Source organism: Bemisia tabaci, chromosome 6, assembly GCF_918797505.1.
Source record: "Bemisia tabaci chromosome 6, PGI_BMITA_v3".
In the NCBI taxonomy this organism is placed as follows: domain Eukaryota; kingdom Metazoa; phylum Arthropoda; class Insecta; order Hemiptera; family Aleyrodidae; genus Bemisia; species Bemisia tabaci.
Window position 1 is genome coordinate 24002943 of NC_092798.1, and position 27815 is coordinate 24030757.

The 27815-nt window shown below is 38.1% G+C and overlaps 1 protein-coding gene across 1 annotated transcript in view; it reads right to left on the bottom strand.

The window, feature by feature from the left end:
- The window catches only part of Cngl (Cyclic nucleotide-gated ion channel-like), a 327720-nt gene that overhangs the window by 214085 nt on the left and 85820 nt on the right, over nt 1-27815 (bottom strand). Inside the window, exon 3 of the mRNA XM_072301180.1 lies at nt 9703-9759. The gene's annotated coding sequence lies outside the window, so the exon portion shown is untranslated. The remainder of the gene's footprint in view (nt 1-9702; nt 9760-27815) is intronic.

Below are 27815 nucleotides of genomic sequence, written 5' to 3' on the forward strand. Positions count from 1 at the left end.
GGAAAAAATTGAGTTATTAGTGGTTTTGAACTCGGCCACTTCTCTACTATCTATCGCCAAAAATTTAAAGTTTTTGTTAGGACAAGTTTTGCAGAAATTGAACTTGAAGTTCATCTTTTACATTGAGTCTTATGCAGGAGCAAAACTTTAAACCTCTTTTTCTCGGTCCAATCCCGATGCAGCTTGGTTCCTTTCTGTTTAACTCGGTCCATATATGTGTAAAAGGTATGGTGAACTGAATGGATTTGACCAATATCAACCTGAACCAAAGTTTACGTGACCCTAATTTCCGTTTTTTCTTTTTTTTTTAATTTTTTTTTTTTTTCTGAGCTTCTAAAATGTTTGTGAATGTTCACTAGACGATAAAGAATACATTTACAAAATGTCATAGGGAATGTTGCCTCGTTTTTTCGTAAATAATGAAGAAATGAGAGACAATTAGGGAACCTGACTAGTAGTTAAAATGACTTTCGTGATCGGTTCAGATTTAGAGTATTTACTACATGCTTAAAGTAAAAGTTGTAAAACTAAAGTTTTGAAATTGAAGCTAAGGAATTATGCTGAGAGCGGCCTATGATTGTGGTCTGATCAATTTTCCTCAGGGTCCGATGCATATATTAAACGATTTTCCTTTTGACGATATTTCTACATCATCGTTTATTGCTTAAATTACAAGGTTTCAACACATTTCCTACAAATCTCTCACGTCTGTTATTTATGAGGCTTGAATAACTTAAGCTACGGTACAGCGGTGCCAAGAGCTACGAAAAAAACCCCCAAGAAAAAGCACATAACTGATTGGTTCACCTTCTATCTTAATCACAATGAACATAAACGTAGTTATCTTAGAATTTGAAAATGAGAATCATAATAGTGCGTAATAATTTTGAAAGAATTTTCTCGTAAGGTTTTAAAATATCATAGAAATATAAGATCATGTAAAGTTTATGTCAAAATAATTCCGTAAATATATTTTTGTTCGAGGTTGGAGTAAACGTATATACCATCAAAGAACTCTTTCAACCACTAAGTGGTTTCCTTCGATAGAAATAAAATCTTTGGCCATAATTTAAAAATTCGAAGTCAATGGGCTCGTCTAGATAGTATTTTCCTCTCTTGGCGTAGAATGCAGACCAGTAGATTAATGCGTTCCGCGTAGTTTAGGCGAACATAAAATCCGGAGATCATTTTCAGTCGGTAAGGTTTTTGTATATCGCACCATTTGGCAACTCTGCTGCAATTAGTAAAACGCATCTGAATCCTGGGTTATGCGTTTTGCATGTTCAACACTACTGCATCATACAAAATGAATATTTCTTGGGTACATGTAGTTGCAGCCCGTTGTGCCACCGACATTGCGATGGAAACAGGTAAAGCGCCTTCGATTTTGTGTGTCTGTAACACGGACATCCCTTAAGCGCGAATAATTGCATTAAGACTTTGCCGATAAGCAGACTCTGGCACTTTTTGCTTCATATATTTGTGACAATATCCATCGAATTCGAGAGACGCCGTAAAATGGATCGAATCAACGGGGGACGTGGACAAAATTTGAAAACTTTAAAAGCTCATTACTCTGCTCATACATAACTTTGATGTTTTATAAGTGGTTCCATAGGTTTTTTCGTGAAATTTGCTTCTAGGAGCATCCCTTAAAATTTAACATTCGACGAGTTAAACATTAAAGTTTGCAGTTTTACTTTAAATGTCCGACCTCTTTGATTGATTCTATCCTCTGTGCGCCGGCCGTCAGTTTTTCGACTGGCCAAGCATAATTTCTTCTTTGCCTTTCGAACCAATCTCAAGCCAAAGATAGTCAGATAGAAAAATTACCTGGGACTTCCTGAGTAAGGTGCATGTATGTGCAAAATCTTACATCCTTCTGATTCAATCTAGAGTCCCTTTAACTGAGAGTCAAGACAATGTGAATCCATTTCTGATTGGTTCCCGTATTTTAGGCCTTCACAACGTCACAAACGGGAATAAAGATTACATTTTCACCGATTGCAAAGATTATAATCTGGAATGGACCAGGGAATTACGGGTTCGGCAAGGAACTAACGGAATGAGAGAAGAAACGGAGAAAGGGATTTGAGAATGGGCCGATGAAAGATTACGAAAACTGTTCAATTTGTGTAATCTTTATTCTCGTTTGTGACTCCATGAGGGGGTGTTGTCTTGACTCTCAGTATAAGGGGACTCTTATTCAATTAAGATCTGATATTATTATCGATTTCCCATTTTGCTTTCGTTTGCAGTTTTGTGTATGTTTCGGCCGATTCCGTGCGAAAAATAGACATTATCGCGATGATTTGACAACCTTGCTGAATGGGATGGAGGAGGAAACAATAGAGACCGGCGGAAATCGCAAATAACCAAGTTTAAAGTTAGGGAGTGGTAGTCATGATTTCTCTCGACCAACTGAAAGGAAGTTGCAAACTTGAAGCGCATCAATGAGTGAAAAACAAATATTTTACGTCATTTTGAATGTATTTTTTCCTAAATGGAGGCAGTATTTCGTTTTATTGAAGTATCGCGGAGCTTGGCGGAAATCGATGATGGGGTAAATGCGAGCATGACTAAACGAACGCATTCTTTGTTTGATAGTGTAGGTGCATGTGGGAAAACGACAATATTAGACCGCATTAAGTAGAAAGGAACCAAGCCACATCAGCTATTGCCAAATTTAACTGAGTATTTTTAATTTTTTACACGAGAACCTTCGTGCAGATTGTTTTTTGAAAATTTTAAGGAACATGCCCTGTACTATGCATAAAATCCACTATTTGCAAAAAAAACTTACGCAACCGTTTTCATGTGAAAAATTAAATTGCTCAATTAAATTTGGCAATAGCTGATGTGGCTTGGTTCCTTTCTGCTTAACGCGGTCCAATTTATCCACCTAATAGCTGTACGCTCTCTCCGACGTCTAACTAAAGGGATCCACACGTAAACCTTTCTAGGCCCCATGAAATTTAGTTGCCGGCCAGGTTGGCCTAGTGGTCAGCGCGTCTGACTTTAGGTCAATAGTTCCCGGGTTCGAATCCCGGTGGCGGCGTCTAATTTTCAGGGAATTGACGAGTTGATCTGCTGAAACAGAATCTTCTCGGCCCTAATCCCTGAAAATTGGAAAAGCCTGGAGCATGGAGATCCCACGATGTCTACGGATGGATTGTCTAAAGTTGGCTGCGGGTGCTAGACACGAAGCCATAAATCAACAGGAAAAAAAAAGAAGAAAAAATAGTTCGTGAGAAACATAATAAGTGAAGAAATGTAGTTTTATTCCTCACGTCCAAAATAAACAGTGATAATTAAGAGGGAACAAATTAATCCACTGCGCCGAGTGTCTCCGTTTTGCCGTGCGCTAATATTTCGCGGCAGGGTGAGCTTTTGTGTCTTCGGCTCATTCAGGCTCCGTCCGTATTTCAGGGCACTTATGCACGGTTCATCTCCACCGCTGTCTAGCAGTGCAAAAAAATCCATCCCTCACACTGAGAAAAACGAGATAATCTCGTTCGATTTGACAACCCCGCGCGCTCTTCCCGCGCCTCCCCCGTCGTTAATCCTCAACCACACGTGACCTCGTCTTCTCTTGATTCAATGACTTTGATCTCAAAACACGACAAGTTTCAACTTTAACTTTGACCCATTTATTCAGCACAATCCGATTCATCCCTGAAATCCTCCGTTTCATCTCCGCGCTAACATCACTCCCTTTTTTCTTCATTTAATTTATGCCCCCTCGAATTTCATTTATGCCCCTCGACTACTCCGGCATTATACCGGAGCATGAAAAATGTTTTCTAGCCAGTGACCGCGGGCTTTTCCGTCGCCATCATCTCGCGTCACACTAAAGCTTAAGCCAAGTTGGCCGTACGCTCTAAATCTTATAATATCCGAACTTTGCACTCACCAAATTTTGGTATCATGCCTTTGAGAATTTTCCTGGATTCAATTGGACGTATTTCTACCAAACCATATGTATTAAGACATGAGTTCTGGGACCCATAAGAGTATATGCATAACAGGGCTCACGTCATAATGCACATAGTTCCGTTTGGCAGAAATACGTCCGATTGGTACATCATGAAACTTCTATCACTCTCACTCGTTCGATATGGTGAAACAGGAGAGAGGAAATCCAAACTTGCTTCAAATTGCGTTGAAGTATCAAGGAGTGTATTTAAGTCTTTTCCGATGCACTAATTGTCATTTTTTAGTCATATTCTATAAGAAATAGATCTTATTGCTCCAGCTGAAGTTTGCAAGAGGTCCATTCACAGTCTACAGCAAACAATTTTATCTTTCATCTCTTTTCAAGGCTTATAGTTCACAAATGCCTATTGAAGGAAACATTTGAAGTCCGAAGCACTTCTTATGGGTAGATTGAGGTGATTCGATGGACGCCATATTTTGTGTCAGAACGCCATGCGATCAATTGGTTCCTTTTCTTCAGCTACTCGTCATTTTTCTCCAATTTTGAGATTGCAATTCTGTTGTCAGGAGACTAAAGCACTCACTTACTAATTTTAACAAAGAAATTCAACGTAATAAAGGAGTGTTTTTTTTTGAGAGAGAAAATATCGCATTTGAGTGCAGTTTCGATATCAGTATCGAATGAGATATTTTCTCTCTAAAAAAAACGACGCCTTTATTTACGTTGAATTTCTTTGTTAAAATTGGTAAGTGAGTGCTTTAGTCTCCTGACAACAGTATTTCGATCTCAAAATTGGAGGAAAATGACGGGAAGCTGAGAAAATGGAACCAATTGATGCGATATATCGCATGCCGTTCTGAGACAAAATATGGCGTCCATCGAATCACCTTAATCCAATTAAGAAATAATTCAAAGACTATTTCCCGTCGATCCCGGGACTCCGATAAATTTCACGTCTCTCTCAAACTTGACGCGATTATCTCGCCAGCGCACCCTGGATGGTAACGCGAAGTTTGGCAAAATTGCGATGTAAATCGATAGCTGAAAATCATAACTTTGCAATCAATCTTAATGGGTCTACGTGCCCTGCAGCTTGAGACGGGTAATGAATTGCGACGACAATGGACGGCGCTGTTCTCTCCCATCCGATGTGCAGTTTCTTGATGTTCGGCGTGGATTTTCGGACGCCTCGGAGCTTCAAACTTGCCACCGATGGAGCTCCGGCACGCAAAATGAGGATGCGAGCGCTTATCCTGCCATATTTCACCGCCACGGCTCTCGTCGAGGTGTTACGCCGAAGATTGCCCGTATTAAATATTACACTGTAGCAAGCTTTCAGATTCGCCGTGAACTGAGTCTGAAAAGACCCGGCCTCCGTCATCTTTAAAATTCTGGGGAAAATTCATCGCAATACTATGCTTCATTGTTGTTTGTAAAAACAAAACATTCGGAATTTGGAGGAAAGAGAAACAGATTTTATTCATTAAACATCGACACGCTGGACTGAGATCTCACAACAGACTATCCTACATTAAGAGAAAGGAAATGCATGTAGAAAGAGAAAAAATCAGACGCAATAAAGAAGCGTAGAGGATGTGCAAGCGAGAAATGCAAGCCATGCAGTTAATGTGGATCTGCATAGATGTCAGAAATTACTAGTTATTAATTTCAGTTTCCAACAATGCTTTCCTTTAAGATCATACCGAAGTGACCCGCACTTCTAGACTTGCAAAGGCATGTCACTTTTGTTCCAAGTCCAGTAACCGGTATTACAGTTCTTGAATCTGGACTCTCAGACCCGGAATATATTCTGTGAGATCAATAATTGGACTGCGTCTAGCAGAAAGGAACCAAGTCACAACAGCTTTTGCCAAGTTTAACTGGGCAATTCAATTTTTACTAGAGAAAGTTTGTGCGGATACCTTTTAAATTTTAAGGAACTTGCTTCGTAATATTCAGAAAATGCGCGGGAATTTTCACAAAATTACGCACAGCTGTTTTCAAGTAAAACATTGTAGTATTTCCAATTAAAAACAGTAGCTAATATAGTTTGGTCCCTTTTTGTTTGACGCAGTCAAATTAAGACCTACCCTTAAAAATGTTTACTGATAATCTACGCCACCTTATTTCGTAAGGAACTTAGTCAAATTTGTCATTCCTTTCGATCCAGTTTGATGTGGCAAAGGTGTTATGTTCTGAACAGAGTTAGGTTAAACTGTGTTCCATCCTAGACATCAGTGATCAATTCATCGCAGACAAATGCGCTTACGTATGGTCAGGTTATCATCATAAGTGAACGTATTTCTGTTGAACGGAGCTATGTGCATCAAGACTAAGCCCTGAGACCCATAAGAATACATGCATGACAGGGCTCATGTCATAATGCACATAGTTCTGTTTGACCGAAATTCGTCCAATCATGTTTCTTTGATAAAAGCCCTAATATAACCTTCTCATTACTGCAGGATCGGATCATTTTCTATGAGGATTCGGCTGTTTCCGTATAATAATTTCCAGATATGCCCGCTGTTTTCATATTTTCGCATTATAACGTCTATCTAATATTCCCAGGAGGTGGTTGGGCCTATCGATGGCCACAAGAGGGGAGATCTCCGGGAAATATGAGAGGAAAATCGTTCCCGCACTTATTAATCATGATTTAAAATATGCAGAGGAAAACCGTGATAATAAAAATGGAGCCGCTCGCGTATTCAGTGGAGCAGGAAACAACGAGGAACAAAGCACTTAAAATCATCATTCGACGGAAGTGCTGCTTTGATCTCTGACTTCTGAAACATGATAATTGAGATTGCACTCCACAAAAGGGAGGATGATTGAGTTTTCGGTTTTCATTTGGAGCGTTTTTCTGGTCACCACTGAAACTAAGTACACAGCGCGGAATGCTTTTAATAAAGCATCGAGGTTACAAATATAAAAATGTAATGAACTGCACAAGGGAGATGAAAAAAAAATCCGTGCTTTAGAAGTATAATTTCATGCAGTTTGTAGCGGTAATCATGGTAAAGGAGCTTAATAAATTCATGTTTTATTGTATTATATATTAAAAGTCATCCTAAGGAAAGTATTGAGATAAAAAGAAGAGAGAGTAGGTTAAAAGTTCGAGTTAAAAGAAGAAGAGAAGGGAAAAAATCTTAAAATTTGGCAAGTAAGTAAATCGGCAGAATATGAAATAAAAAAATCATTGCTGCTTCAATAAAGAAAAATCGTAAAGTTACTGCTTGGCCAAAGAATGTGTTACCTCTGTTTTTGCAAAAAAAAACAAGCAGTGAACTCCAACACAATGTGTTGATAAGGCGCGTCATTAACTCGCACATATCAACCCCTTTAGTTTTCATTTACAGAGATTTCAAAATAGGCAAACAGCATAAAAAGAGAATTCACGATCCAACACTGCGAGGTCAAAGACGCACCTTGACGAGACCGTGTATTGTGAAAGTAGAAAGCTATTCGATCGAATTTAAGTTTTTTGATCTGCCTCAAGCAAAATCTTATCAGATTCTTGAAGAAAAGTGCTACGGAATAATTTAAGCGAAGAAAGGAAAAATTCTGTCGAACTCCTAGAAGATAAAGTCGATTTAAAGGTATTTTGGGGCTAAAATACCCAAATCACCGGTAGTAAAAATCCCGTTATATTATTGAAAAGAAATTGACTCGATATAAATGCAATTGCATTAAATACGTCTTGATTTTGTTATTTTAAACGTCTTTCCATGCAAAGAAGTTCAACCATGTCGTTGCTTTATTCATTCATGAATTGAAAGTAAGCAATCTACATCCCGAAAATCTACTGATTTGCCGTAAAAAATTGCAGAAACTTGATATACCAGGTCGATGCACCCACTCGTTGAATTTACCAACCAATTTTGTGAGTGCAAATGTGTAAGAATCAATATGCTATAGTCATTTTGGGTGCATTTATTTTTCATGAAACAATAATAATTTCAATCCCGAAAAACCATCAATTTTCCGTATAAAATCGAAAAAATCAAAATATGTCAACTCCCCGACGTGAAAATTAGATTCTACGTATGTAAAATGTAAATACTTATGTATCGATATGCTGAACAGAACTATGTGTGGACAGTCAGAAGCCCGCGGCAACATTAATTCAACAGAAAAACTGTAAAAATTAGATAGGATTTTAGCCGCTTTGCCCGCCTCTCCTCGCTACTTACACCAAACCGTTCTTATACTCATCTCAAAATTTTTCTCAGAGCTTTGGGTTATTATCAGCTTCCATTTAAACTCCGGTTCGATGGCCGAATCGGCTGCCAAAAAAGCAAGCCACTGTTGAGGGGTTCTATGAGAAATTCGTGATATTATCGGCTCTCAGGAAATCACCCCATGGCTAAAATTGGTGGTATAAATGTTTAAGTGCTTAAAATAATCGTATTCAAGAAACTAAGGAATTAAACTATGGAGTCAATTTCTTTTTAATAATATAACGAATTTACTACCGGTGATTTAGCTATTATAGCCCCAGAATACTTTTAAAGCGCCTTTGCGTTCCAGAATCTCGACGGAATTTTTTTTTTTTTTTTTTTTTTGCTTAAACGATTCAAGAAACATTGTAGTTAAAAATATAAAGATTTTTCGATTTGGACGTATGAAAAATGTTTAACTCGTTCAGGCACACCGTGTATTGTATGGAGTACTGCTGTTATTCGACCGTTGTCTTCAGGTCAAAATTCTTACAAAGAAGCCCCTTGCAAGAGGCAAATTTTTTGTAATTTCTCCCAGTTTTTTCAGCGTTAGGTATATAAATGAATTGTTTGTCAAATTTTGAGGTCAATTATATTTAATTGTAATTTATACTTTCTTTTTTTCCCCTTCATTTTATTTTTCGTATCGAGGAGTCGAGGTTTTGTTGATTTCTTCGGATTTCGATTACTGTAACTTCTCTTCTATTCGGCCGATTTTTATGAATGAGGTCTCTTTTTATTTGTGTTTTAACGGAGAGTAAGGAAAAAATTGCTAAATACATGCGAAACAATTTTTTTTGAAAATTGGATGAATCCTAGCGTGACGGTGAAATGGTTAATGAAGCGTGAGTAATTGGGGTACGGGTATCGGCCGCGTTGGGACCCAAGGCCCATTGTTCTTCGTGACGCCGACGCAGTGATCAGGAGCGTGGGGACGAGAGGGCTTAGTGGACTCCTGTATGAGCCACGTTTAGCAAATGGTCTAATGAGTCTCGAGGCTCATCACAGATTGCACTTACCACTATCCTGGTGGCCCCGGCTATCAGAGCAAGGAGTACCAACTTTTGAAAAGGATAACAGTGTTGTGGAGATATGTCAAAGCAACGTTGTGAACAAAACGGAGTGAGTGAAATTCTCATTCAAGGAGTGCCGAACTGGTCAGCCATCCTCGAATCAGTTCGCTTGCTTCCGCTTATATATGCATATTTTAAATCAGCGCGCCCCATTCTAAGGTTTTTTTAAAAAAAACCAAGAAACGTAGACTCTTGGTATTCATTACACATAAACTAGCGAGCCCCAGAATGAGAAACAAATTTTAATCATTATTATTGACGGATTAGTAAACTTTTTACACGCTTTGGAAAATCTCAGAAGTTCGCGGTAGTCACTTTTCGGTAAGGAACTAGGGGACTCGGTTATTGTATCGAGGGGGGGGGGGTCGAAACGATCGCAAAGGCGGTATACTACGTATACGCGCCGAAATATAACTTCTTTGGTGCATTAGGAGATATGATATAATAACTCAATGAAACTGTAGCATACCTTTTACACCCAGGGAAGTTTATTTCTTGCACACAAATTTTTCATTTGTTGTTTTATCTGAAACAGAAAGTTACATCTGATAAAATCAGTCAAAGCATGGATGATCATAGCATGTCCTATTAAGAGACAAAATAAATGTATAACGACAATGTTGGTTTTATACAATGCGCCTGATTACTTACGGACCAATACTGCGTTTAAATGAAACTTTTCTTAAAATTAATTGGGTTTTTCTTAAAAATGACCGGCGCCATAAAAGTTTTATATGCTATAAAAATCAATGGTTTATAATATAATCCTATATCATCATAATCATAACATATATAATTTTTAATCTTTTTTAAAAATGAAGAAATGAAAAAATACAAACAACAGTTACTCTGTATGACTGCAATCATGACGCAAGTGCATTTTCAAAATATTGCGCAAGGTTTTTGTAGGTCCCTTCCCTCGTGTGAGAAATATCCAAAATTAATGATAAATCTATGATAATATCAAACATTAGATAATGAATCGATCATTCAATGATGCTGCAAAGTTAGCAGATAACTTTCCGTAAGTTGGAATGAAAAGTTGAAGGCAATTTCGCTATCTAAAAGCGTGGAACGCTTTGCTGGCTTCTGAATGTAAGTTTACATTTACTTGAAACGGCGTTAACAGCACGCATAATTTGAAGAGTCGAAATCAAACACAGACCGAGGAAGGCTTCGAAACTCGCAGGACGTAACTTTTCATAGCTCTGTACGCGTTCCACTTATGCGCGGACAGGGCTGTTGAGTGTTTGCTGATTCGAGAGCTTTTTCGAAGAGGAGAGGAAGTGATTACGCGGTGACGAACTTAAAAAAAGGTCCTCTCAATCTAAAAAATTCCGTCGGAGAATGTTGGAAACATTCCGTCTTCTTCCAACAAGTTCGTTCATTTAACTCGATACGACTCGTCTAATGGTCAGCGGACAATGCGGATTGTGAAAGAGTGCCGATACCCGTCTATGTAAACGCATGTGAAACAGTCGATATTTATCGCGGTGGACTGCCCTGCTAAAAATTTTTCATGGAATTCCATGCTGGTTTTCCATGGAAAATTTCTCCACGTAAAATTGGGCACGGAAAATTTTTCCATGGAAAATTTCTCCACGGAAAGCACCACGGAAAATGTCACCATGGAAAATTTCTCCATGGAAAATTTCTCCACGGCAAATTCTCACCGTGGAAACCTGCCACAGCACTCACTGTGTCTCATGCAGGTTTCCACCATCAAGTTACCATGGTGTTGTTTCTTTAAGTCATCATAGAACTGTTCTACTCAATGTTGCTGGTTTTTTTAGTATTTAATTAGATGATTTACAAGTTTTCCTTGTAATCAAAATAAATGAAAATGATACACTCACCAACTTGAAGACACATAGTACCAACTATACTTGACAGAGATGTAATAATTCTTTTAACAATTGAGAAACTACCGCACTGTACCTTCGCGTCACATACTGCACGCTCAACGTTTCAAATAAGATTTCATTCAGTTGACAATGTGAAAACATATTCAAATTATTTCACAATAAGCACGGAAAACAGCACCAAAAATTATCACAACACTATCCAAATTAGAGGCCAAGAGAGTGAAATATGAACTGTAGATTTTGGTTTCTGTCTGGGAAGCTTAATTGCATCTTGATGGTTTAAAGGTTGCCACTAATTCCCTGCGAATGGCTGTTCGATAAGATCAAAGGAACTGCCAGATGATAGGAAACAAATGGCGATTGCTGCAGCTGAACAAGGCAGGTAAATGTCTCGGTGTGTTTTTATGAAAGCTCTGAAAAATGAATAATGTACAGCGCATCAAAACCATGAGTACAACCAATGATCAGCACTAAATTAAAACAATCTCAAGGTGAAGCCAACCAACATTTCTTGAGAAGTTAAAATAAGTTCTGAGGATAGCCAAATAATTTTTAGTAATAGGACAAAATACTTGTGAAAAAGCATTGGTAAAATTGTGTGTAAAAGCAATTATTGCATTGGTAGCCATAAAAATAGGAAGTAAATTATTGGACATCTGATAATTCACTGAAACATCGTTGATAAGGATGTGATGTTTTAGCCCTCTAGAGTTAAAAGTTTAAGGCCTCATCTGTAACTTCAGATATATCTCTCACACTACTTACATTTCTGAATAAAAATACCAAGTAATAGCTAAGGCTCAATTCAGACGTCACTTTTCCTTCACTCATGTCAAATGAAAAGTTGGATCGTGTAATACAACACGAGAACACAACGATCATTTGAGAGGTTGAACAAAAATTTGAAAGTCAGGTCACACCAAGGTTTCCGTTCAACTTCTCAAACAAATGTCAGAGCTCACGCATCATACGTTGAGACAATCGTCAAAAGTATTGTTTAAGTCACCATTCACCAGTGGTGCCACCTGACTACATGAATTTACCTGTTGAGTGGTGCGAATTCAGAGCTAATCGGAGAGAAACATTTGTTTCAACATGCGATGAGCGAGCTCTATGTTCTCATGTCTGTATCAAACGATCCAACTTTTCACTCGGTATAAGTGGAGGAAAGCTAGACTGTCTGAGGTGGGCTTTAGTTTCCATCACACAGCAAAAAAATCTAGAAGGGCCTGTATTTAAGGTTTCTTTTTCAGTCCTAAGTAGTTCTCACCTGTGAATTTTATTCACAGTCTATATGGGTTTCGGCAAACGATAGGAAATGGCGATCTCATATGATCTGACAGATATCTGATATTATCCCTGAGGAGGACAATGACATGAGCTGATGAGCAGCTAGGAATGGAATGCAGTTAGAATGTTGACCGTGTGCTGAAAACACGATAAGGGAGACTGTAACCAATAATCGATCACGGTTCATGTTTGGGGTGCAGACTCGGAGGAGTGACCAAGGAGAAGATAGAGAAAATGATGAGCACATACGAATCTACTATTCAACAAAGAATGTTAGAATAGTTTATCAAAATACAGAAATAACTGTAATGCTATGATTCTATGGAGAGGTTACAGATCAGTGGCTGATAGTTCACTATTGGTGCCTATCCCTACATTCAGTAATAGGAATTGCTAATCATTGTTATTCATGACTTACCTAGATTCAGTTCAAGGCCCTTGCATTCAACTCGGATTTGGCGTGATGTAGCGAAAGCAGGAAGTCAAGAAATATATAAATTTCTGAGAATTACTGTATGGTTTGCGAGAGCTTCATTGAGCCTGACGATTCACGCCTCGTTGATAACCTAACCTCAAAATACCGACAGGGCAGGGCGGGGCGGCACATCTCCTGACTTGCCGAATTGAATTGAGGATTTTTTATTTAAATCTGCATGATCTAGAAAAACTCATTCGCTCATTTATTACTGAAATGCGTAACGCCGATAATGTTTCATACTTCACACGCTTTAACATTTGCGTTCTATTCTTGCTTTTATTTTTATTTTTATACAATTTCAACATGAAACTCATGAAACAGGGCAGGCCGGCAGGATTGCAACGCAGGTTTTGTTTTGGAGTCGGAACTAATCACTTTGTAAACACAAGATGAGTTGTTGGTTATCACTGCCAGTAATGCAAATTTTAATTTTTTTATGTGATTTAATTAGTATCAGCTCGAATTCGAGTCTTCTTCGTTACGAAAGTAATGTTACCTCGAAGTTGGTGAATTTTGATTAACCTGAAAGTAAGCCAGCAGTGTATCGCGATGGACTCTTGGTAATCGATCTTCAAATTTTTATTTTGACCATGCGTAGAAATAGAATGAAAAAATTCTGATAGATACAACTCAATTCTCATTGGTTTTGCTATTACCGCTATTCGGTTCTTTCTACAATTCAATGTTGGTTTCACACAGGAGATTTGGAAGTATGACGGTTGAGCCTCAGTAAAGGCGATCCTATTGAATAGTTAGTGTCTAAACTAATCTTTCAAAACACAGACGTTTGGTCTCTAATTGACAGACTTTAAAGCTGTACCTACAGGTTCGAAGAAGCTGCGTGTTTTCTGTTTTTTGACAAACTATTGCGGTTATTTCAGTTGTCTTAAACAGAGTATAAGCAGCAAATTATTATTACATCTCTGTCAACCATAGCAAATCTCTGAGTTCATCATATTTTAAATGAAAACATTCTCCGTACAGAAAGTAGTTGCTACCTACTGGTACAATTATTAAATTATCGTTAAATAGTGGGCATTGTCTTGGGAATGCCATGGTTGTAGAAATTTCAGTGCACTAATGAAGACTTATTCTGTGATAACTGATGACATGAAACATTTTAGTGGCCCTCACTTGTGAACTTCGGTGAGTAATTCAACTTAATTCTATGATCCATAACGAAACAGCAAATAGTTGCTGATTGTCAATGATCAAAGGCTTACAGATTACCATGTTTATTCTTGTGGTGGTCTCTAGTGTTTCGCGGTGTTCCAATGCATGTTCTCTGCTATTCCGTTACGCTCCCTTGAAATTCCATGTAGCCACCACGGAATCTCCTGCTGCCACCATGGAATCCCATGCAGTCTCCACGGAAACCCAAAGAGTCACCATGGAGTTCCGTGCCTCCTCCATGGAGTCTTCATGGAGTCTCCATGGAGTTCCGTGTCTTCACCATGGGATTCCATGAGAAACAGCACGGAATACCATGGAATTCCATGAAAAATTTTTAGCAGGGTGGGTCATCCAGAATCGATTATTTGTAGTGGACTTAAATGGGTGAAAAACGGTTAATCGAAAAAACGAATCAATGTCAACGTATCTCACAATAAATTGCCTGTGACGGCTGACATGGTCATAAAGAGCACTCTTCCTCTCCATTTCAGTGGCGTGCCGTGCATAATCGACAATCGATAATTTCTCATTTGAAGCTATGGTAAAGATTCGATTATTAAGTTGTTCGCTGCGAGCATCCTGTCTATCGATCCTTTCCCATAGGTTTAAGAGGCAAATCAATCAATATATCGCAAAGCACGCCACGCCACTGCTCCATTTAACACTTAGGATATTAATCAATGATGTGCACTTTTGCACTGGCTGCTCCAAGCATATGGATGACGAAAGTGCGGAACCACATATCTCCATTGCAAAGTTTTAAAATCTCTCTTCCTATTTTATTTTTTCGAAGATAGGCAAGCCAACTATATAGCTTGCAATTCATACAGATCATTCAGCAAATAGAGAAGAAAAATTAAAGAAGTTTTCAAGAAATTAACTCCACCAATAGTTTTCTAAAGAAAAAATAAAGCATGACAGGAGGTCTGCAACGTCGCAAATGGAGATACGAGATTTCGGACTTTGGCCATCGATAACCCTGGCAAAATAGCAAATCCCCAAATGGGAAATATCCGCGTAGCCGAGTCTGAGTGCAGTTCCCATTCGCCAAGGAAACCAAAATCTATTGGTATTTAATGGGTCACTCAACTTATACTAGTAAGATTTCCACCATTGAAAAAATGATGAGAGAAAAGGCGTCATGAAGTAAAGTGAGGCTAATTTTAGCTTATTCCATTCAAATGAGTCTGAATGTTACCACTTCTACACAGAGAGAAAACTCAACACAGAAGTTTGGTTGATACGGGAGGTACAAATAAACACAAAATAGCCCAATCCTTCGATTGACCCTGGGGTTTTCAAGTCTTCCCATTGTTTCCTGAGCTGAATTCACCGTAATTTGTACTTAAATCAACACAAAATTTAGGATGGTTTGTGTTTCACTTCTTATATTTACCAAAAGTAACACAAGAACACAAATATTTTTATCAGTGTATATTAGCTCCACATTGATAGGTTAGAGAATGGAGATGTTGCATGTGTGAGGTATTTGTGATTTGACAATTGTATCTTATGTTAAAGTTCGTGAGAAACACGATGGTGTCACTGGTTTTCTCTGAAATCAACTCCCAAGCTCAAAAAAGCTCTCAAATTGAGGCCAAATAGGAGAGGATATCCCACGCTATCCTGAGAGTCCACCTCTACATCAAGACAAACTCTCCATGCAAAGATAGGGAGCAAATACATTGACAGGGTTACCGTGATTTCAGTTTAAGAGTCCCTAAATAAGGTGGCAGCCCTGTCAATGTATTTACTCCCTATCTTTGCATGGAGAGTTTGTCTTGATGTAGAAGTGGACTCTCAGGATAGCGTGGGATATCTCTTCCATTTTAGCCTCAACTTGAGAGCTTTTTTTTGAGCTTGGGAGTTGATTTCAGAGAAATTCAGTGGCATCATCGTGTTTCTCACGAACTTTTATATGAGAATCAACAGTCAAATCGCAAATTCCTCACACATGCAACATCTCCATTCACATCCCACTACTCGTTTTAATTCTAATATTGAAAACTAGGCAACACTGTCGAGAAATCTTGAAACATCGAATCGATTTCATTGGCTGAGTTTGCTTGTTATACTGGTTACCGTAGTCGTCACGGAACTTTGGCTGAACTTTTTTGTTTACAAGTAAAACTTTTCGACTCACATCTTTTCGGTGAGTCGGAAAAAAATAATTTATCGGCTCTCCTCATCGTGCTTCGTGCGATACGGGGGGGGGGGGGGAGGGGGGACTGAATTATATTCTCTACGTCACTTAACTCTCCCAATGCGTTTCCTGGGCATGTACTCCATTTTTTCCAGGCGGAAATCATCTATTTATTAAAAGCTCGGTCGAAATTGCATCTCGCACGAGAATCTGTAGTGCACGCCATGTTTCATTGTGATTCTTTTTTATCTCATCATTTTACGGCACCTGAGCAATTTGGATGTTTTCTTTGTTCTTTCAACATACATTTTTTTTAAATCGCTCTTGTTTTTCATATGAATAGATATACTGTTCAATAAGCATAGCCTAATGCTCAATCAACGGAAAATTTCGGAATTTGATATTTTAGATTGTATCATTATATAATAAAAAATCTTGAGCAAAATTTGACCATCCACAGAAAAAAGGACGTTGAGTCCACCTAAAGGCACCCATTGCACTTAGTCGTAAATGTGGTATTTTAAACTTTCAAGAAAGAATGATTTGCGAAATCCTTAACAAAGGTCCGAAAGGCAAAACGCACAGCCGCACTAAACCGGTCACTAGCTATTCATTTTCCTCTCGTAGTAGCAAGGCGGTACAAACACTTTCTAATCCTCTCATGCAAAGCGTAAGAAATTAAATTATTAAATGATCACTATTTATTCAACCCCAATTCTCAAAGCTACATCGTACGCTCGCGCGTACAACGGTCCGCAAAGTGGCGATTCTCGAAAGTCGGGGGACAATGTTTTCCCTTCATTTAAATCCATTAAAAATATCGATCCTAGGTGAGGCAAGCTTTCTCACAAAGAATCGATTGTTTTACATATATTTAAGTGGAGGAAAAGTGTTGTTGCCAACTTTCAAGAATCACCACTGGGTGCGCAACAATTCAACGTATCCTGCTGAATAGAATACTAATGCGATGCAAGATTCCCAGAACTGCCGTGCTATTCTGCCGTGCTAAGGAAAAACGCCGTTTAGAGCCTCCAGGACTTGCCAAATTTTCTTAGGCAAATCACTAATTTTCAAGAAAACTCTTGAATATTTTTCCTCTAATTTCTCAGATAATTTTGTTAGTAATTTGATCTAAAGAGGTCAGAAAATTTCAAGGAAAAATATTCGTAACTTTCCTCAAAAGTAAAAATTTTATCGGAGGAAATTTGGCGACTCTCGAATGTTCATACGGCGTTTTTCTTCAGCACGACGGTATTCAACACCCTCGAGTGTGTGAGCTTTTGGCGGGACACGGCTACGCATTAAAAACTCATCAAAAAGCGGAACATGTTTCTCCATTTAAATAGAACCGATTAAAACTTCCCAACTTCCACACGAAGTTGTGCTCTGTCCTCTGCGAGCCCACATCTTCCGCCAAAGCAAATACATCAGTCCGCCGCCGGTGCTTATCTTACGAAAGTTTTGGTGAACGATGCCGACTTCCCTGGCGAAGACGGAGACTACACAAGTCCACAACCTCGCTGTGGACTTTTCCAAAGTAGAAAGATAAGCTCCTGTTATTTATCAATCAAGATATTTTCTTTGGGTTTAGCCCTTGCTGCCCTGTGAACCATTGCACAGCCAAACACTTTAATGTGCGACCGGATATAAGCAGGTCTGCGATAGAAACACATTCACACGTTTTCTCTTCTTAATCGTACGTAGAAAACGAACCATACTACAAAAAGTTCAAAAATTAACTCCTGAGCAAGTTACTACCACGTATTTTTAACACAGATAACATCGAACTTAGATATAAAAAAGAACACCATTTTTATGGCTGCAATTTGGATTGCAGTTTGCAATAAGGAAACATTCCCGCTGGCTCTTCCTTAAAAGTTTTTTTCTGCCTAGAGAAACCAACGGCATATGTTGTTTTTCCAGAAAGTGTGGTTCCTTATTGCAAAATTTGGTCCATTTAACCAACGTAGATTGTGCACAAGAATATCTGGTTTACAAATTTAAATTTATTTTTCTTTTTCTTTTTTATTTATTTTTCTCTTAAAACTGAGAGGAAAACGTGTTATGTAGTGTTAACTCCTTAAGTGCTCAACAAGGTTCAAACTGAGCCATCGCTTGTTAAAAACACATGCATCGCTATTTGTATGGGAACAGCGCATACACGAGATTTAGATATTGGTCTTCAAACATATGAATGTATGTATAAAGCCGCTTTTATAGCGCTCTTTGGCGCTCTGCGACCCCTAGCCGCCAAAGTCCCCTATCCTCCCAAAGCCCTTTAGAGAGTTGGCAAACCCTCATTTCTTCTGAAACCCCCTGTTGCCACCCTTTCACTGAGCGTCCCCTTTGTCTCCTCCCAGGAGGAACCCAATCAAGCACCTTCATTGGCAGCCTTTCGTCCGTCATTCTATTGACATGACCATACCAGACAAGTTGTCTGGTCATGACGTCGAATATGATGTCATTTTCGACTCCCGTGATCTGACGCACTTTTTCATTGCGGACTCGATCTCTCCTAGAAATTCCTGCAGACCTCCTCCAGAAATCTATTTCCGTTGCTCTTAGCATCCCCTAACAAATTCATTCTTCAAACAAATACATCGTTAAAAAAGAATTAGACATCAAATTGAAAAAGTAAATAAAAAACCGACTGTTAACACAGCCGAAGAAAGGAGAGACGTATCCGGGCCTCATTGTATATGCACATCTCTCCCGAATCTGAACGACACCTCATTAGGAGCGTAAAGAGGAGCATTGCGAGTTCTTACCGCTCGCCATCGCGCCTTCCATTTCACAGATGCCACACGGACATCCATCAAGCACGAATAGTTGTATCTTTGCGCCGTCATCAACGCGCATCCATTCCCATGCTCTAATATTTATGAATTGGGTTGCTTTCATTTGCCTTATTTGCAGTGGTGTTTCAATGATTACATTAGCATTAGTTTTTGCATTAGTTTTTGCATAGTGTTTGCAATAGTTGAAAAAGTCGAAAAGATTAGTCCTGACCTTCAAAAACTCTCAAAATCGATGCAGAGATGCATACCTCAATTGCGGCGCTGAAGACTTCCTATCATACTTCGAGCGTCATTGTTTGAAAATTTCAATGAGTTTACTTATTTTTATAAATACAATATTCTATGAAAACTTCAAGCCATGTTTTTGGCTCGGTCTCTTTTTAAAAAATAAAGTAGGCGCGGAGATTTCGAAATACCGCGACCGAAAGACGCATTTATGCAGTTTCACCTCCGATATTCTCGGGAGTTGTAACAGTTTCTGGCGACCAATATCCATGATGAGCCGATGGAATAATCCCTGATTTTTACCAGTGGCGAGGCGTGAATGATCGACCTTTGATATTTCTTCATTTAAAGCTTTGTTAAAGAATCGCACCGATTAATGTCCAACGGACCTTACCGGGGGGGGGGGGGGAGTCAGGATGCAATTTTGTAAAATGTTGTCATTTTTTCTCTGACTTGAAGAATAAAATAAAATAAAATAAAAAAAAGTATTTAAAAAATGTTTAGAAAAATCGATTAGTGAGATGTTCGTTGCGAACACCCTGTTTATCAATCCTTTTCCATTGGTTTAAAAGACAGATAAATCGATATATCGCAAAGCACACCACGCCAATGATTTTTACGTACACACGGATCCAATCCTGAGGATAAGTGCGGTCATGAAATGATACATCGAGGGAGAGGAAATGACGACTGAAGAGAGGATGTTCAATCCCTCGTTAACCGCACTCTCGGCTCGTGGATTAAGACTCAGATTTGAAGACTTGATTCTCGAGCGCCGTTTCGTTTGCCGTCCTCCGTCCTGGTAGCTTTCTAAATTGTGTCAATCCCCAGGTGTGAACTTCGCCACTCGCGGTGGAACTCCGAAGCTCATCAGTGTTGCCGTTGCTTGTGCTTCCGAAAATATGCACGAATTTTAGATTTTTATAATGCATTTTGTGTGAAATTCCACAGTTTGATTCACACAGATGATTCACAGTTCGATTCACAAGGATATAATTGGATCGCATTTAGCAAAAAGGAACCAGCGCGACTGCAGTGTTGTTAAAATGTTGCTTCTTCATGATTATCTGAAAAATCTCCCAGAATATCGAACAGTTTTCGCTTACTAAAAAAATTGTTAATTTTAAGGGAAAGTAATTGAGTGCATTTTAATACTGTACATATATTAGATATTTTTAAAAGTAAAGAAGAGGTTGTACGATTTTGAAAACACTGTGATCGTGCTGGTTCCTTTTTGCTTAATGCAATCCAATTCATAGTTCGATTCACGCAGGTGATTCACAGTTCGATTCTCACAGATGATTCACAGTTCGATCAGTGGAACGATTCAATTTCTACGTCCTTCATAGTGCATAGTATGAAAAAGTAACCAACATACTACTCGGTACGGTCGCATATTTAATACCAAATTGAAATTTGTATTTTACCGCGAGAAAATCAGCTATTTTATAGAAACAAAAGTCTAAAATATTCTTCAGTAAGAATTTGAACATTTTTGCTACAAACTTAATGAACTGACGTTGGTTACTTTTGTGTAAAGCAATTTTCATCAGACTGGGATAAGACTAAACGCTTAGGTCATATGATTCAAGAGGAAAAAAGTATCCTCTCCATTTCAATCCGAAACATGTTAAGTTTAGAATGACCAACACCTACACTTGCATCGTTATGCAGAGGAGACGATGTGGAATTAAAGAAATAATCCTTGTTACGCGTTACCATGGCTACAAAAAACAGTCTAACAGCCAGGAAAGTATTGTTCACATCGAAATTGTGTGTATCTTCACACCGCAAAAGCTAGCTAGTTAGTAAATTTATTACGACGAGCAGCAACTCAGCGAATCATTTAAGTTGGAGACCAAGAATTTTTAAGTTCTTTTAAGCTTGTATGTATATACAGAATCGAACAATTTTCTAACGTTCCATCACATCTCTTGCGGCATTGACCTGGTTTTTTTGAGACTTTCATCGTTAAGAGCAGCTCAATAAAGATGCAAAGCACTTGTGTCGAGAAAAAAACTACGACATGCCGTTCCCTCAAGGCTCTGATCCTAAAAACTTGTTGAAAACAACCCTTTATAAAGACGGAAGGAGCTTCTGCAGCGACTGAGGCGCACATACTTGGAAAATTACTTCCCGGCATTCGTATATACTTTTATACCTTATTTTAAGGGAGCAGTATATCCTAGCCAAACGGTGACTTATAAATCTTGACAATTATTTGCTGCAGCCCCCTCCTCCCAAACAACTGTTTCTTGTTCTTTTTTTGATATACTTAGATATTTTTTTTAAAGAAGCAGACTACGAAGAAGTAAGAGGTGTTGATGAGGCTAAAGTTTAGACAAATTTAACTTAAAGCTTGTATTTTTTGTAATCATTGTAGTCTGCAAAAAATATTAAAAAAGAAGGAAAAAACTCAGTTGAGACACATAAAAAGCTGACAAATTTTTCAAAATTCAAGAGTCCTCTTCCGATCAATTACTGATACATATGTTCATAAGAATCATAAATGTATGAAGCGGTAAGACCGTCTCGTGAGCCCGTCTGTGTCCCCACTCAAAGTAGTCTTCGTTTTTTTGTACAATTTTTACACATGTTGATAAGAATTTTCGATTATATGTCAAATAATTGTCCTGAGTTCACGAAGAAAAATGACTTCTTTAACTTACCGCTGTGCCAAGCCCTATTACGCAAGGGAGAGATATGTTGTGAAACGTACAACACCGCAGCATGATGTCCTCTCTTTACAAGTCTCATTCCATTTTTGTTTATGTCATTAGTGAATACCCCGCGTTCACATGAATTTATTTCTAGCCGGATGGGGGAGTCGGAGGTTGCTGAAGTAAAAGGGATGTGTAAACTTCCTGACCGAAAGGTTTTCTCTCGGGACGGATAGAGACCTGAGATGAGACACAGCCACTGGTGAAATTTAAACGAGCAAAATTCGAGCATTTTCAAACTACAGTCCGAGCAGGAAGATGCCAAATCTACATATTTAAGTAGAAAACTTCAATTTAACCTCAGGTTGACTTACGGCCGTCGCGCAAAATTAGGGATAACCTCACAAAGGATGCCCTTTCTGTGATTAAAAGTGCGTTTTGGTGCGAAGATCTCCTTGATTGAGAAATAAATTAATGAATAACTAAGCTAATATTATTGATGCTCACATTACATTTAGGATTTTTGTTCAAAAACGAGTGTATAGTCGATCATATATTTAATCCAAATTCATATTGAAAATCTAGTTTTGCCCTTTTATTCTGAACTCACGCAATACTCCTCTTTCTTCAGAGCTCGGTATATCCCCCCCCCCCCCCCCGAATCACCGCCATGATTTATAATTACGAAAACAAAACTAAAAATATGAATAAAAAAATGCAGGAATTTAATGAAAGCTATATAAAAAAAATATTTTAATAATATTAGAGCCTTTCAGAGCTGTCTGTCAAATGACAGCTTTGAGACGAGAAATTATAAAATTACTATTGATAAATATGTTGTGTTATTAACCTCCCACGAGGGCGTACTTGAAGTTTTGGGGGAAAAAGTCAAATCGTGATTTTACGTAGTTATCTCTAGGAAAAGGGGGTATGAAAAGAGCTTTACATTTTTAAAAAGCAGTTGAGACATTATCTCCCACTATGCTGCTCGATTGAGAAATGGTGCCTTCTCAATAGCTTTGAAACATTAATTCTTCACTTTGCTCTTATACTCGTTTAATTAGTTAGTTAGTTATTGTCATGGGAACGGAGTTCCCCATGATATTAGAATCGTTCCGTTGCTTTCGCTATGGGATTCCCTATACCTCTGCGACCTTGAGCGTTTCGCCCAGTCTCCGATTTTTGGTTGATTTTCCGATGTATCAAAAACCGTTGTATTTTTTAGCCAATCATGTCTCTACGTCAAGTTGTGTTGATTGCTAAAATTCGCTTTCAGCGAGTTTTTTTCCACCTCGAGATGTCGTGTCTGACTGGTAAATCTGCGCAGAACCACGAAGTTCCGTTTTTAGGCAAATTCTTTTTTTTGGGAGGTTCTGATTGGTTATTTTTCGCCATCAGTTTTCTGTTCGTTGGTGCAAAAGATCGCCTACCTCGGTGTTCTTGAGAAGCCGCCATTATCCCACCTCAAATTTGAAAAATAGAAGTAAAGAAATAATAACCATCGTACAAGGTGGAAAATTGTTCTGGAGGACTCGTTACGGATAAAGAAGTCAAAATCAGAGCTCGATTGATTGATTTAATTCATGGATACGCAAATATTGCCTTAGCTCAACTGCCGCGATCGGAATGCGTGCTGGGATGGACCTCGAGACGCATTAAAACAGTGCGAACCATGGCTCCTACAGCAATACAGCAATGCGCTTCATATCATCCCAAAAGCAGTCTCTTGTGATAAGTCCCGCCCATTGCTTGAGTCTTTTGTATGCTATTTTTACTCTCGCTCACGTGGATCCGTCATAGCCTAGTTGACTAAACCGCCTCGTATTTTTGATTCGGTGCGGGCACCCGGCGATCGGGAGTTCGATACCCGACGATGGAAACTACTTTTTAATGGTTGTATTGAATGTTTTAGACTAATCATCAAAAAATAATTAATAGTAGATGATAAATGTACGAACATTTTCTCGTGAGTTAATATGTTAAACAAAAATACTGGAATATACCTTCTTCATATAATCAGCCACATGTTCCCCCAAATTAATGACGTTATTTTCTTTTTTCAATAAAGTTAATTTGCATTCAACGTTCGTAAGTTAAGCAAAAAGTACCTATTGATACAAATAGAAAGACATGAAAATAGTATGTCTAACATTTCAGTTGTTTTTTTTTTTTATTTATTTTTTGTTTTTTTTGTTTTTTCAATAAAACAAATTGACTGGGACTAGAATCATCGTATCTCTGAAGACAAAAGCTAAGTTTTTTGATACAGAAATACTAATATATTCATCCTTTATATAATCAGGGAGATGTTGACCCAAATATTGATGTATATTTTCTCTGTTCGCCCAAATTAATGATGGTATTTTCTTTTTTCAATAAAATTAATTTACATTCCACGTTCTTAAAGCAATATTTTCTCCAAAATTCAGCAAAAAATAACAATTTATACCTACGCAAAAAGTAAATAAATAAATAAAGCAATGACATGAAAGTAGTATAGGTAGTACACATCTAACATTTCGGTTACATCTATTTGAATGAAAAAAATGGCAACTTAGGAAGCACATAGGTCACTTATCGACGGTGAAACTACCAAACCACGTATCTCGGTTTGCGACGTCGCAGACTCTCCTGTCATACTTTATTTTTTAAATGAAAAGCTACTTAACGTCCAGTCTTGAAAATTTCCGTGATTTTTCCTCTTCGTGCGGAGAAAATTCTGTGAAAATTTCAAGGAATGATATTGATTTGGTCTACTTCAAAAAAATAAAATGTGAGCGGAGATTTTTAAACACCGCAAACGAGATACGTGGTTTGGTAGTTTCACCGTCGTTATGATGCGTATTCGGGCATATGCGTAGAGTAAAAATATCATACTTTACGCCGAAAAAACGAAACTGAAAGTTAAATGCGTTAACTTCCAAAAACCATACATAATCCAACGAAAATAAATAATTGGTAAATAACAGCTTTCTTGTATGCAAAGAAAAAAAATTAAAAATGTTAAAAAAGAGATGTCGACACAAAATTACATAGCCCCTTCAATTCTGAAGATACTACAAACGAACTGTACCTTAAAATTTTCATATCCCAGAAGCAAAAGTTCCCATGACGAATATTGCTATCGCTAGCGATTGCAAAAACCAACTTGTTATAATTTTGAGACATTCAGCGACTCAGGCTATTAACGTCTTTACAGGTAATTTTGAAAATAGGAGTATAAACGAAAATTTAGATTTTTAAATTAAGAGAGGTGAAGAGTTTCAGAATTTTGGAGGCAATATTAGGTTCATCGCATGTAAGAGGGTTTGTATTTCTGTTAATTGTAGGGGAGTAGATCTGTGATTGGAGATATCGGAGATTAACTATTTGTACTTATGAATAACTATGTATGTATAATCATTTATTATACTACACTAAGTACTAGACTTTACTTTCATATATTACTTACTATACTTTTACATATTAACACTGAGTACTTTAGCTTATCATTCATCTTTGTAAAATCTCTTGTTATCTATCGAATAAATAATTTCTCTTGGAAAAAACAAAGTTGCATGGAAATATTGAAATTGTGCTCTGCAGCAATGCAGCATCGTTGGGATTTCGCAGCTCAAATAGACACTTTGTCGAATCTATCCTCGGACCCGCTGTTTTTTCTATCGCGTCCACATAGCTCTTGCTCCTGGTTCAGTTAATCTCCAACCCTATTCGGGGTAGCCGATTAAGTGATGAACACCTTCACTGACCTATCTCACAGCTACCTGCACGGCAGCGCTCATTTGTCAGCAGTGAATCTGACATTCATCCCGGAACCGTCGCTTCTATGCCCCAATTTTGGATAGCGTCTGCCTGGTCTACTTTTGCACTTGCTTCGATGCCAACTTCAGCAGCTTATTTTTGAATTCCACATTGTGATGACGAGAAGAAGGTATTGCTGAAGATAGATATAAGATTCCTATACTGCCGTGCTAAGGAAAAACGCCGTATGAGCCATCAGACATTGCTAAATTTCCTTCCGTAAACCGCCAATTTTCGGGAAAATTTGTAAAGATTTTTCCTCCAATTTTCCCGATAATTATGTTCTCAATTTCACCTAGAGTTACTAAAAATTTCAAGGAAAAATATTCATAACTTTCTTCAAAAATGGCTGTTTTCTGACAGGAAATTTGGCAACTCTCGAATGTTCATACGGCGTTTTCCCTTAACGCTGCAGTATAGTATTGATAAGATAATTTTGCGACCGGCTACGAGTAAACGGACCTTAAACCGAAAAAAAAGTGAAGTTAATTTAAACTAAGCGTGCGAGAACTTAAAAAGTGTCGAATTACCCGCCTCAGCAATTAGTTTCACATGTTGACGTTGCTGAGGTAACTGCTCTAGCGGGTAATTCAGCATTTCATAAGTTCCCGCACACTTTTTTTTACGTGCAGAATGTTAAATCAACTTCACTTTTTTCCCGGTGTAGCAATTGGGGGCAAATTTAAAAAAAAATATAATTGAACTACATTTGGTAAAAGAGGAACTGCAATTGTATGACTCCTTTTAGAAGAAAACGTATTTGTGCCATTAGTTTTCCATGGATCTTTCCTTTTAGAAGAAAACGTATTTCGACGGTGAAACTACCAAACCACGTATCTCGTTTGCGGTGTTTAAAAATCTACGCTCGCATTTTATTTTTTTGAAGTAGACCAAATCAATATCATTCCTTGAAATTTTCACAGAATTTTCTCCGCAAGAAGAGGAAAAATCACAGAAATTTTCAAGACTGGACGTTGAGTAGTTTTTCATTTAAAAAATAAAGTATGACAGGAAGTCTGCGACGTCGCAAACCGAGATACGTGGTTTGGTAGTTTCACCGTCGATTTGTGCCATTAGTTTTCCCATGCAAATAGAATCTTTCATGGATGAGCCGAAAACAATAGTTCTTTATTGCACAATGAAGTCCAATTTCTGGTTCGTTGATTGAAAACTAGCAACCAAGGCAGGTATTCAAAGAATGTTGCTCTCTGCGCCTACCGATCGATAATTAGCATTGCAAAGATAGGACTATATTAATCAAGGACATTCCATAAAGTGGTATTGCATCTATAAAAATTGATTCTGATCAACAATTTATGTAGTACTTATCTCCATTAATGAATTGCCATGGTAGTTCAGCTCATTTTATTCCAATGAAGGGAACAAAGTTTCATTTTAATCCCACAATTTTTCGTTTCCGAGACGAAAGTGCGGGAGCACATTTCAGCGTTGTAAAACAGAATCGTAATTATTTCATATTGATGAATTCTACACCACTAAATTATAATTTTATCGTCTCCGTGTAACATTAAGATCCATATCGATTAGATCGGAATCGTCAAAATTCAAATTATCTCGATCCATTATGGAGTAAATGCATTATCGAGCCATTATCCAAGAAGAGTGTTTGAGGAGCCTGAAGATCTCGTGCGATAGTCTTCAGTGCATAAGACTAGTAAAAATGACTTGGGCGGGTGCCTCCGTGCATCTCAATATATCTCCAGTTGAACGATTGAATTGGGATATACCGTCCGTGTGACTATTTTATGAGTGGCTGTTAACGTTTTAGAGGCAGCGTGTCAAAATGGTTCATGCGCTGCAGCAATATTTATCTAGTCGACTTTCTGCACCAAAGCGTCGGCCTCTAAATTGAAAAAAATCAATTTTAACGAGCCGTCTACAGAAGAGTTTGCTTAATGTAATGATGGTTGAAGGACATTTCGACAACGATTTTTTGTCCTTACACCTGGTTCTTCTAGTGTTTTATGTCCACACGTTTTTTCGGCAAGAGAGTTCGTGCCGTAGTACCTTAATTTATTTTTCGAGGAAAGATCCGTACTCTTAAAAAATGCCTGTCATTCTTAAAATTTTGGAGCGCCTTCAATTTCGTTTAATACTGTGCAACACCTCTGTTGTGAAATAGTTGCTT